The following is an 11950-nucleotide window of genomic DNA, read 5'->3' on the forward strand; positions in this document are numbered from 1 at the left end:
ATACAGTGATATACATTACAGTGACTTGAATTATGTGACACAGCCTTTCCGGTGTACAGTGCCTGACTAAAGAAATACCATATTTTGGTTGCTACATATTCACGCTTTTATGACAGATACTACTTTTTGGTAGAATAACAAACCAACAGCGTCTGGGTGTTGCTGTGGGGTGTTGCTAAGGGTAATGTGACAATTTGTGACACATCTCTGGGGAGAACGTCCTCAGATGGAAAGGCATTGCTATTTTATTGCCATCATTGTTGAGACAACGCTGAAATGAGACGTCTATATCTGGAGTGGAATACCCCTGCTGAGAGTCATCTCCCTCTGTTTATTGTCTTCTTCCCTCCTTCTCTCCTCTTTTTTCCTCCTCTTCACTTCACCAAATCTTCTCCCATCCTGTACTTCCCTCTTCCTTTTCATCCTTCCTTCTCTCCTCTTCTTTAATCCAGGTCTGTATCTGGTTCACACGGAGGCACACACCCCTATTGGACGTGAGTAGCACCACACACACACACACACACACACACACACACACACACACAGCAGAGAAACGCCCCCACATTCGCAGTCCAATTATCAGCCCTCTAACGATAGAAGAGAGCGGGAGTCTGTCAAGGAATAAATTCCCACCTGGGTTTAGAGCGTCGTGTCCAGGAGAGTGACAGTGGATTACCCCACTGATAAATGCAGTGCATGATACTTGATTAATATGGCCTTTTCCTCTCATCCCTCTCACTCTGGGAGTGTCAGCTCCATAACTCGCCACGGCAATGCCATCCAAGGTCATCCATAGGTGAAATGGTGAGATTGTTTATTCTAGGTACAGTATCTGCTGCTGCTGTTGTTAGAGCCCTGGAATCAGAGACCGTTTAGTTTTCTGTACACAGAGAATGATCATAGTTGATCATGTTGAATAGTGACAAACCTATAACTTTACATACTGTATTGTATGAAACAATAACCATTATAGAATGTAAATCACAACCTACTGGTGGGAAAGTATTCAGACCCCTTGACTTTTTCCACATTTTGTTACGTTACAGTCTTATTCTAAAATGGATGAAATTTACAGACTACACAGACAATATCCTATAATGACAAAGCAAAAACAGGTTTTATGAAATGTTAGCAAATGTATAAAATACAAAATACATAAATATCACATTTACATCAGTATTCAGACCCTTTAATGAGTAATTTTTTTAAGCACCTTTGGCAGCGATTACAGCCTTGAGACTTCTGGGGCATGCCACCATAAGCTTGGCACATATGTATTTGGAGAGTTTTTCCCATTCTTCTCTACAGATCCTCTCATGCTCTGTCAGGTTGGATGGGGATCATCTCTACACAACTATTTTCAGGTCTCTCCAGAGATGTTTGATCGGGTTCATGTCCAGGCTCTTGCTGGGCCACTCAAGGACATTCAGAGACTTGTCACAAAGCCACTCCTGCATTGTTTTGGCTGTGTGCTTAAGGATGTTGTCCTGTTGGAAGGTGAACCTTCGCCCCAGTCTGAGTTCCTGAGCGCTCTGGAGCAGATTTCATCAAAGATCTCTCTGTACTTTGCTCCATTCATCTTCCCCTTGATCCTGACTAGTCTTCTAGTCCCTTTCGCTGAAAAACATCCCCACAGCATGATGCTGCCACCACCATGTTTCACCGTAAGGATGATGCCAGGTTCCTTCAGACGTTACGCTTGGCATTCAGGCCAATTAGTTCAATCTAGGTTTCATCAGACCAGAGAATCGTTTAGATGCCTTTTGGAAAACTCCAAGCCGGCTATCATGTGCCTTTCACTGAGGAGTGGTTTCCGTCTGGCTACTCTACCATAAAGGCCTGATTTGTGTAATTCTGCAGAGATGGTTGTCCTTCTGGAAGGTTCTCCCATCTCCACAGAGGAACTCTGGAGCTCTGTCAGAGTGACCATCGGATTCTTGGTCACCTCCCTGACCAAGGCCCTTCTCCTCTGATTGCTCAGTTTGGCCGGGCGGCCAGCTCTAGGAAGAGTCTTGTTAGTTCCAAACTTCTTCCATTTAAGAATGATGGAGGCCACTGTGTTCTTGGGGACCTGCAATGCTGCAGACATTTTCAGTACCCTTCCCCAGATCTGTGCCTCGACACAATCCTGTCTTGGAGCTCTACAGACAATTCCTTCGACCTCATGGCTTGTTTTTTGCTCTGACATGCACTGTCAACTGTGGGACCATATATAGACAGATGCGTGCCTTTCCAAATCAGGTCCAATCATTTGAATTTACCATAGGTGGACTCCAATCAAGTTGTAGAAACATCTCAACGAAGATCAATGGAAACAGGTTGCACCAGAGCTAAATTTGGATTTTTACAGCAAAAGGTCTGAATACTTATGTAAATAAGGAATTTCTGTTTAGTATTTTTAATACATTTTTTCTTTGTCTTTATGGGATATTGTGTGTAGATTAATGAGGGGGAAAAACTATTAAACCAATTTTAGAATAAGACTGTAACGTAACAAAATGTGGAAGAATCTAAGGGGTCTGAATACTTTCTGAATGCACTGTATATATAAACAGTCAGTACACTGTCACAAGTTTAATGCTGTCTCCTCTATTGCATGTCAATCACAAACCATACAGAAGTTCCCTCAAGTTCAATTCATACAGACATGTTGCCTCGGTTTCCAGGCAACCTCACATTCCCAGTGGTGTGGGGCTGTGATTTGGCAAAGTGGGTGGGGTTATATCCTGCCTGTTTGGCCCTGTCCGGGGGTATCATCGGATGGGGCCACAGTGTCTCCTGACCCCTCCTGTCTCAGCCTCCAGTATTTATGCTGCAGTAGTTTATGTGTTGGGGGGCTAGGGTCAGTCTGTTACGTCTGGAGTATTTCTCCTGTCTTATCCGGGGTCCTGTGTGAGTTTAAGTATGCTCTCTCTAATTCTCTCTTTCTTTCTCTCTCTCAGAGGACCTGAGCACTAGGACCATGCCTCAGGACTACCTGGCATGATGACTCCTTGCTGTCCCCAGTCCACATGGCCGTGCTGCTGCTTCAGTTTCAACAGTTCTGCCTGCGACTATGGAACCTTGACCTGTCCACCGGACGTGCTACCTGTCCCAGACCTGCTGTTTTCAACTCTCTAGAGACTGCAGGTGCGGTAGAGATACTCTGAATGATCGGCTATGAAAAGCCAACTGACATTTACTGCTGAGGTGCTGACCTGTTGCACCCTCTACAACCGCTGTGATTATTATTATTTGACCCTGCTGGTCATCTATGGACATTTGAACATCTTGGCCATGTTCAGTTATAATCTCCATCCGGCACAGCCAGAAGAGCACTAGCCATCTCTCATAGCCTGGTTCCCCTCTAGGTTTCTTCCTAGGTTCTGGCCTTTCTAGGGAGCTTTTCCTAGCCACTGTGCTTCTACACCTGCATTGCTTGCTGTTTGGGGTTTTAGGCTGGGTTTCTGTACAGCACTTTGAGATATCAGCTGATGTAAGAAGGGCTACATAAATACATTTGATTTGATTTGAATATGGGGCATGATCCACAGCTGGATGAATCCAGATATCCAGTAATCTTTATCTCCTCATCTTGCAGGTATACAGTATGTAACATGACGGGCTCTAACGTGCTCAGAGCCCAACAGAAACTACCCATTCCCTGGATACATCAACATCAGCTCACTGGTTGTCCAAGATGACTATATGTTTATTCAGGTAAGGCTCTGTCTGAGGAGAATATATTCTACCATATTGTATGTAGACCATGATGCATTTCATAGGATTTGCATCGTTAGCCTTGAACGATATGTGCATTTGTTCTGTATTATGCACAACTTGGTTTGACTGGGACTGGGAGAGGATTTGCACATTTTACAGCACCACATGTAACAACTAGTTGATCTTCAGGTGTGAGGAAATGGTATGATAGAGCGATTCAACTGTAATTCATAAATGTTTTAAATATTTATGATTAATTGTGATGTTGACACATTATATTAATGGGAACATGTTCTTGATGAGAATAGATATGGGGACCACTGAAAGACACAACGTTTTTTAATTGTTCATTTTGCAATCTGAACATGTAAATGGTATTCATGAACAGTTGTTATGCTGCATGTATATTTTATTTCTAGCTATTTCCATAATTTCTATTGTCAAAAAAACAATAGAGACGCATTCTGTATAAAGAAAAGGCACCTCCATGACATGTAAAATATGCAAACCTTTTGTTTGAACCTTCATTCAAGATTCTGCATTTGCACACTATTCTGAATCAGATGTGAAACCTAGGAAGTTTTATATTCTTCCACACCAATCCCAATATGCCATATTAATCTTCATTTGTGAGAGAGAGAGAGAGAGAGAGACATCTGAAATGGTAATATGCTGAATTCTAAGGAGTGCTAGTGCAGTTTTGGGGTTATTTTTTAATTTCTCCTCAGCCATCTGCATAGTATTTACTTTGACATTGTGCAAATGAGGATGCATGAATTTAAAAGTAAACAGGAAAATAGGAATAATTATCCCGCCATTCGAGTCCAGTATGAATACATGTATATATGGATATATACGAGCAACGGATATAAGAGCAACGTCAACTTACCAACATTACGACCAGGAATACGACTTTCCCGAAGCAGATCCTCTGTTTGGTCCACCACCCAGTACAATGGATCGGATCCCAGCAAGCGACCCAAAACAACGGCGCCGCAGAAGGGGCAGATGTAGCAGTCTTCTGGTCAGGCTCCGTAGACGGGCACATCGCTCACCGCTCCCGAGTATACTACTAGTCAACGTCCAGTCTCTTGTCAACAAGGTAGATGAAATCCGAGCAAGGGTTGCCTTCCAGAGAGACATCAGAGATTGTAACATTCTCTGTTTCACAGAAACATGGCTCACTTGGGATACGTTATCAGAGTCGGTACAGCCACCTGGTTTCTTCACGCATCGCGCCGACAGAAACAAACATCTCTCTGGTAAGAAGAAGGGCGGGGGTGTATGTCTTATGATTAACGAATCGTGGTGTGACCATAACAACATACAGGAACTCAAGTCCTTTTGTTCACCTGACCTAGAATTCCTTACAATCAAATGCCGACTGCATTATCTACCAAGAGAATTCTCTTCGATTATATTCACAGTCGTGTACATCCCGAGCCACTGCCTGTTCACCCCGCTATCATCCAGAAGGCGAGGTCAGTACAGGTGCATCAAAGCTGTGACCGAGAGACTGAAAAACAGCTTTTATCTCAAGGCCATCAGACTGTTAAACAGCTATCACTAACATTGAGTGGCTGCTGCCAACATACTGACTCAAATCTCTAGCCACTTTAATAATTAAAAATTGGATGTAATAAATGTATCACTAGTCACTTTAAACAATGCCACTTTATTTAATGTTTACATACCCTACATTACTCATCTCATATGTATATACTGTACTCTATACCATCTACTGCATCTTGCCTATGCCGTTCGGCCATCGCTCATCCATATATTTATATGTACATATTCTTATTCATTCCTTTACACTTGTGTGTATAAGGTAGTTGTTGTGAAATTGTTAGATTACTTGAGATATTACTGCATGGTCGGAACTAGAAGCACAAGCATTTCACTAAACTCGCATTAACATCTACTAACCATCTGTATGTGACCAACAAAATGTTTATTTTATTTGAACTCATAGCCCTACATATGATCCCTTGGAAAAACATCTAGTTATAGCGAACACAGGGCCAACACTTCTTCATAGTCAGGTTGTCACGAATTATGTCGTGGTGTTGAAGGGAAGACCAAAATGCAGCGGGTATATGGATACTCATTCTTTTAATTCACAAAAAAAGTAAAGCATCCACAGAAAAAAACAAAACAATAAATGATACTCACGACTAACAACAGTGTGGCAGGCTCAACAAGCAGTGCTCGCTCACAAACAATTCCCCACAAACACACCCAACTAATATAGGACTTCCAATCAAAGGCAACACCACACAGCTGCCTTCAATTGGAAGTCCACCCCAATTAACTCTACATAGAAACACCCAACCTAGACAGAACATAGAAAACACAACTCCTTCTGCCACGCCCTGACCAAAACTTATACACCTACTCCACCTGCTGGTCAGGACGTGACACAGGTCTCATGTTCAGGAACAATTCTGGCCCTACACATGATTGGAATCATCCTGCCAGAATACGGTCTGTGAATAAAGATCTGTGGTCTACCAGATCCCTCAACCATGTTTGACCACACTCTCCCCAACTAAACCCACAACCACTCAAACTAAACCGCTGACTGGATCTTCAATTCAGGGAACCTACAGTTGTCTTGCATTGCTGCCCCTGGTTACGCTCCATCAATTTTTAGCTTTTTAACTCAGTTGCACGTGGGACTGTTCCTGGGGAGCGTTCACTGTGCCCACTGATCTTCCCTCCCCAATTATTTATTTATCTCTCTCTTTCTTCCCCCGTCTCTCTCTGTCTCTCTCTCTCTTTCCCTCTCTCTATGTGTCTTTCTCCCTCGTGCCCTCCTTCTCTCTCGTTCTCCCTCTCACCTTCCCTCCCTCCAATTGACCAGTACAATTAGAAGCACACTAAGAGGCCTAATTGGTTCTGTCATATAATAATGAGCCTATTTCACCTCCCCCTTTTACAACGCAGAAAGCCAGATCCTTGTTTTGTGGATAAATTCTCGATTAATGGAATTACGAAAGAGGAAGTGGATTAAATAAATTGCTCCCTAGTGCTGAGGCTAGGACAATCACACTTTTGTTGACGAAAATTGTTTTCCTATCCTGAGAGTCTCTGAAGCCTGTGCTATAATTACAGGTTTCTAACATTTTCTTCCCCGCTGGCGGTGTTTGTACTGCATAGGCTAACAGCAGCTAACAGCTCGAGTGTTTGCTTGCCGAGGCGCTGGTATCATTAAGGATGACTTTCCTAAGACAGGCCACTGAGCATTGCTTGGGAAAGTTAAAGATTTCTCTTGACAGAGAGTAATGAGGCTATTGATTGTCCCTACGAGATATTTACCCAAGTCTAACTCCAAAACCACAAAGGGCATCAACAACAGGAGAGGACGTGAGAGGAGCAGTTTCCTCTGTATACTAGCCAGGAGATTTCATTGTTATTTTCTCAATAGTAAAGTCCATAAATAGCCATTTAAATGTCTTGTGCATCAATGTTCCTCTCTGACAATGAAGTATATATCTTTACATCATAAACAATGTCATGCATGTTCACTTGGGTGAAGGTTGCAAGATAAGTAATGATTGACACATTTATGAAGGTTTTAGATTAATCCAAGTAGTTAATTCATGTTGAAAACAATGAGTATTCCCTCTGTGTTTGTCACGACTTCCGCCGAAGTTGGTCCCTCTCCTTGTTCGGCAGTCGACGTCACCGGTTTTCTAGCCGCCACCGATCCACTTTTCATTTTCCATTTGTTTTGTCTTCATTGTACACACCTGGTTTCCATTCCCATAATTATATGTTCCTTATTTAACCCTCTGGTTCCCTCCATGGTTTTGTGCGTGTTTGTTTATTGTAAGTTCGACTGTGTTTGTGAGCTTGGTTGTTTTCCTTCTTGGAATATTTGTTGTTTTGAGTAAAGTTATGTGTATTACTCATCTCTGTGTCCTGCGCCTGTCTCTGCCTTACCTGCTACACCTAGACGCCTTATAGTGTTCACTTGTCCATGCTGGTGCCTACCTACGGTGCCTACCATGCTGGACAAGTGAACACAAAGGGAATACTCAGTGTCTTGGCTCAATGTGTTCCAGGTTACTAGAGCAGGACAGGCCAGCTACTACGTATCCTACCAGAGGGATCCATTCCTCAAAATCAAACTGCCAAAATATTCTCTGCCTAAGGTAAGCAACATTCATGTTACAGTGATAAACACATGCCTCCGGTGAATGGCGGTGATACATACAGTAGAACAATTATTCAGAATATTTGTATTTTATTTTGCTAATTTTTCTTACTTTTTAACTCTGCATTGTTTGGAAAGGGTTCGTAAGTAAACATTTCAAGGTAAGCATTTCAAGTCTACACCTGTTGTATACGGCATGTGCCAAATAAAATTGTATTTGATTTGAAGTAACAAACAATGTCACCCCTTGTTTTCTCCATTCAACAAAAGGATTTAGCTAAAGAAATAACTGTAGCATTACAAAATTATACATTTACATTTTAGTCATTTAGCAGATGCTCTTATCCAGAGCAACTTGCAGTTTGTGCATTCATCATAAGATAGCTAGGTGAGACAGCCACATATCACAGGCATAGAAAACACATCTTTCCTCAATAACGTAGCTGTCAGTAGAGTCAGAGGGGGAGGGGAGGGGGGGGGGGGGGGGGGGTGAAGTGCAAGTGCTGGTTAAGTTTTTTGTTTTTTTTAAAGGTGAGGAGGAGGATTATTTATGATACTGTTTGAAGAGATAGGGTTTCAGAAGATGGGCAGGGACTCTGCTGTACTAGCTTCAGTGGGAAGCTGGTTGCATCATTGGGGAGCCAGGACAGAATAACTTACACTGGGCTGAGCGGGAGCTGCCTTCCTGTAGGAGTGGGAGGGTCAAGATACCCGAGGTGGCAGAACAGAGTGCTCGGGTTGGGGTGTAGGGTTTGAGCACAGCCTGAAGGTAGGGAGGGGCAGTTCCTCTTGCTGTTCCGTAGGTAGGAACCATGGTCTTGTAGTGGATGCGAGCTTCAACTGAAAGCCAGTGGAGTGTGCAGAGGAGCGGGGTGACATGAGAGAACTTGGGAAGGTTGAACACCAGGCGGGCTGCTGCGTTCTGGATAAGTTGCAGGGGTTTGATGGCACAAGCGGGGAGCCCGAACAACAGTGAGTTGCAGTAGTCCAGACAGGAGAGGACAACCTTCACCGCTTACTGTGTGAGGTAGGGTCGTACTCTACGGATGTTGTAGAGCATGAACCTGCAGGAGCGGGTCACTGCTTTGATGTTTGCAGAGCACAACAGGGTGTTGTCCAGGGTCACGCGTTCTTTGCACTCTGGGGGGGGGGAACACTGGAGTTGTCAACCGTGATGGAGAGGTCTTTGAGCAGGCAGGCCTTCCCTGGGAGGAAGAGCAGGTCCATTTTGTTGAGGTTGATCTTGAGGTGGTGGGCCGACATCCAAGTTGAGATTTCTGCCAGGCACGCAGAGATGCGTGTCACCAACTGGATGTCAGAAGGGGGGAAGGAGAAAAATATTTCAGTGTTATCTGCATAGCACTGATAGGAGAGACCATGTGAGGATATGACGCAGCCGAGTGACTTGGTGTATAGAGAGAAGAGGAGAGGGGCCTAGAACCAAGCACTGGGGAACACCAGTAGTGAGGGTACGTGGTGCAGACACAGATCCTCTCCACGTCACCTGGTAGGAGCGGCCTGCCAGGTAGGATGCAATCCAAAAGTGTGCATAGCCTGAGACACCTAGCCCTGAGATGGTGAAGAGGAGGATCTGATGGTTCATGGTGTCAAAGGCAGCGGATAGATCTAGGAGGATGAGAACAGAGGAGAGAGAGTCAAGCTACAACAGAGCAAAATTAGATAATCTGTAAATAACTAGGTAAGATACTCAAGTGAGAGAGTGGTGTGAAGCCCTCTCTGTCCTTGAATAACTTCGGAGAACAACTGGGCAGATCCGTCTTTGTTTCGGCGACGGTCTTAGTTTTGCGATAATACCGCCACTGACATGACGCCACTGACATGACCGCCGCTGACACGACCGCCGCTGACAAGACCGCCGCTTATAGCTACTGCTAGGAAACCAGGGGAGACTGAAGACCTAACAATAGTTGCTAATTGCTTAGGAGAGGTGGAGAGCACACCTCCCTGTACTACTCAATGGTGTGTAGTCTCATAGTGTGTACTTTCACTCATGTAGTCTCACTCTTCTATTGCAGCTGTTAACCTCTCTGGGACATGTGGGATGCTAGCGTCCCACCCGCGGGACACAATACCAACAGCCAGTGAAATAGCAGGGCGGCAAATTCAAAACAACAGAAATCTCATAATTCAAATTTCTCAAACATACAACTATTATATCCCATTTTAAAGATAATCTTCTCATTAATCCAACCACATTGTCCGATTTCAAAAAGGCTTTACGGCGAAAGCATAACATTCGATTATGTTAGGACAGTGTCTAAACAAGAAAAACCACACAGCCATTTTCCAAGCAAGGACAGGCGTCACAAAAACCAGAAATACAGCTAAAATTAATCACTAACCTTTGATGATCTTCATCAGATGACACTCCCAGGACTCAATGTTACACAATACATGTATGTTTTGTTCGATAAAGTTCATATTTATATCCATAAACCCCATTTTACATTGGCGCGTGATGTTCAAAAATGTTTTGCCTCCCAAAACCTCCGGTGAATGAGCACATCAATTTACAAAAAAACTCATCATAACTGTTGATACAATTTACAACAGTCATTGAAAGAATTATAGACACACGTCTCCTTAATGCAACCGCTGTGTCAGATTTCAAAATAGCTTTACGGCGGAAGCACATTGTTCAATATTCTGAGTACAGAGCTCAGCCATCAAAGCAAGCTATACAGTTACCCGCCAAGTTCTGGAGTCAGCAAAACTCAGAAATAGTATTATAAATCTTCACTTACCTTTGCTGATCTTCGTCGGAATGCACTCTCAGGACTCCCACAAGAAATGTTTGTTTTGTTCGATAAACTCCATATTTATGTCCAAATACCTCCATTTTGTTCGCGCGTTCAGATCACTAATCCAAAGGTATAATGCGCGAGTGCAAAACCCGAGACAAAAAGTCAAATAGTTCCATTACCGTTCGTAGAAACATGTCAAACGATGTTTACAATCTATCCTTAGGGTCTTTTTAAAATAAATCTTTGATAATATTCCAACCGGACAATAGCGTATTCATTACAGAGAAAAAAGGAGTGGCGCGCCTGTGTGAGCGCGCCTGCGTGAGTGCGCAGTAAACAACTCACTGGTCCCAGGCTTGAGACAGCTCTTATTCTCTCCCCAGTAACAGTAGAAGCATGAAACAAGGTTCTAAGGACTGTTGACATCTAGTGGAAGCCTTAAGAAGTGCAAAATGACCCCACAGACACTGTAGTTTGGAAAGGCAATCAGTTGAAAAAACTGCAAACCACTTCCTGGTTGGATTTCTTTTTCTCAGGTTTTTGCCTGCCATATGAGTTCTGTTATACTCACAGACATAAGTCAAACAGTTTTAGAAACTTCAGAGTGTTTTCTATCCAGATCTACTAATTATATGCATATCCTACCTTCTGGGCCGAGTAGCAGGCAGTTTAATTTGGGCACGTCATTCATCTGAATTTCCGAATACTGCCCCGTCACTAAAAAGCTAAAAGACATTGTATGTTATGTAGAGGATATTGGCAGCTATAGTGTTAAACATTCAATATGCACACGAGACCTGATCTTGTGACACCCAACACGTACTCGGCAGCTTGTTACAACCCCAACCCATAAGGGCCATCATCTCTTCATAAATCCTCTAATCTCTCCAACCCCCCATTCTCTGTCACCAGGACCTCCATGTCTTCAGCACAGACGAGCACCAGGTCTTCGCGGCGGTGCAGGAGTGAAACCAGAATGATACCTACAACCTGTACCTCTCCGACATCCGGGGCATCCTCTTAACCCTGGCCATGGAGAATGTCAAGACAACCCGCGGCCTGGGGGGGCAATCAGATGCTGGACCTGTACAAGGTAAGTGTTAAAAGTGTGTGTGTGTGTACGTGCACATGTGTACATGTGTGTATGTTCCTATGTCATCACATTAACATTCATTGCGGATCGTACCTACTTTTTTCCCTTCTTTCTCAGGATGAATCCCCAGTTTATCACCCAGACACTGGCAGGTGTGATGGAGGGAGGTAGAGGAGTGAGATATGGGTCTGATCTTCAGAGTCAGCAGTCATTAACAATGATACTACT

At 43.6% G+C, this 11950-nt stretch overlaps 1 long non-coding RNA gene across 1 annotated transcript; it reads left to right on the forward strand.

The window, feature by feature from the left end:
• Positions 1-3661: 3661 nt before the first annotated feature.
• On the forward strand, positions 3662-11610 carry LOC115177632 (uncharacterized). Its single transcript, XR_003872444.1, has 3 exons — positions 3662-3699; positions 7773-7862; positions 11542-11610. It is a non-coding gene; the product is annotated as an uncharacterized LOC115177632 (long non-coding RNA).
• Positions 11611-11950: the final 340 nt, after the last annotated feature.

This window comes from Salmo trutta, chromosome 38 (assembly GCF_901001165.1).
Source record: "Salmo trutta chromosome 38, fSalTru1.1, whole genome shotgun sequence".
NCBI classification, from domain to species: Eukaryota; Metazoa; Chordata; class Actinopteri; order Salmoniformes; family Salmonidae; genus Salmo; species Salmo trutta.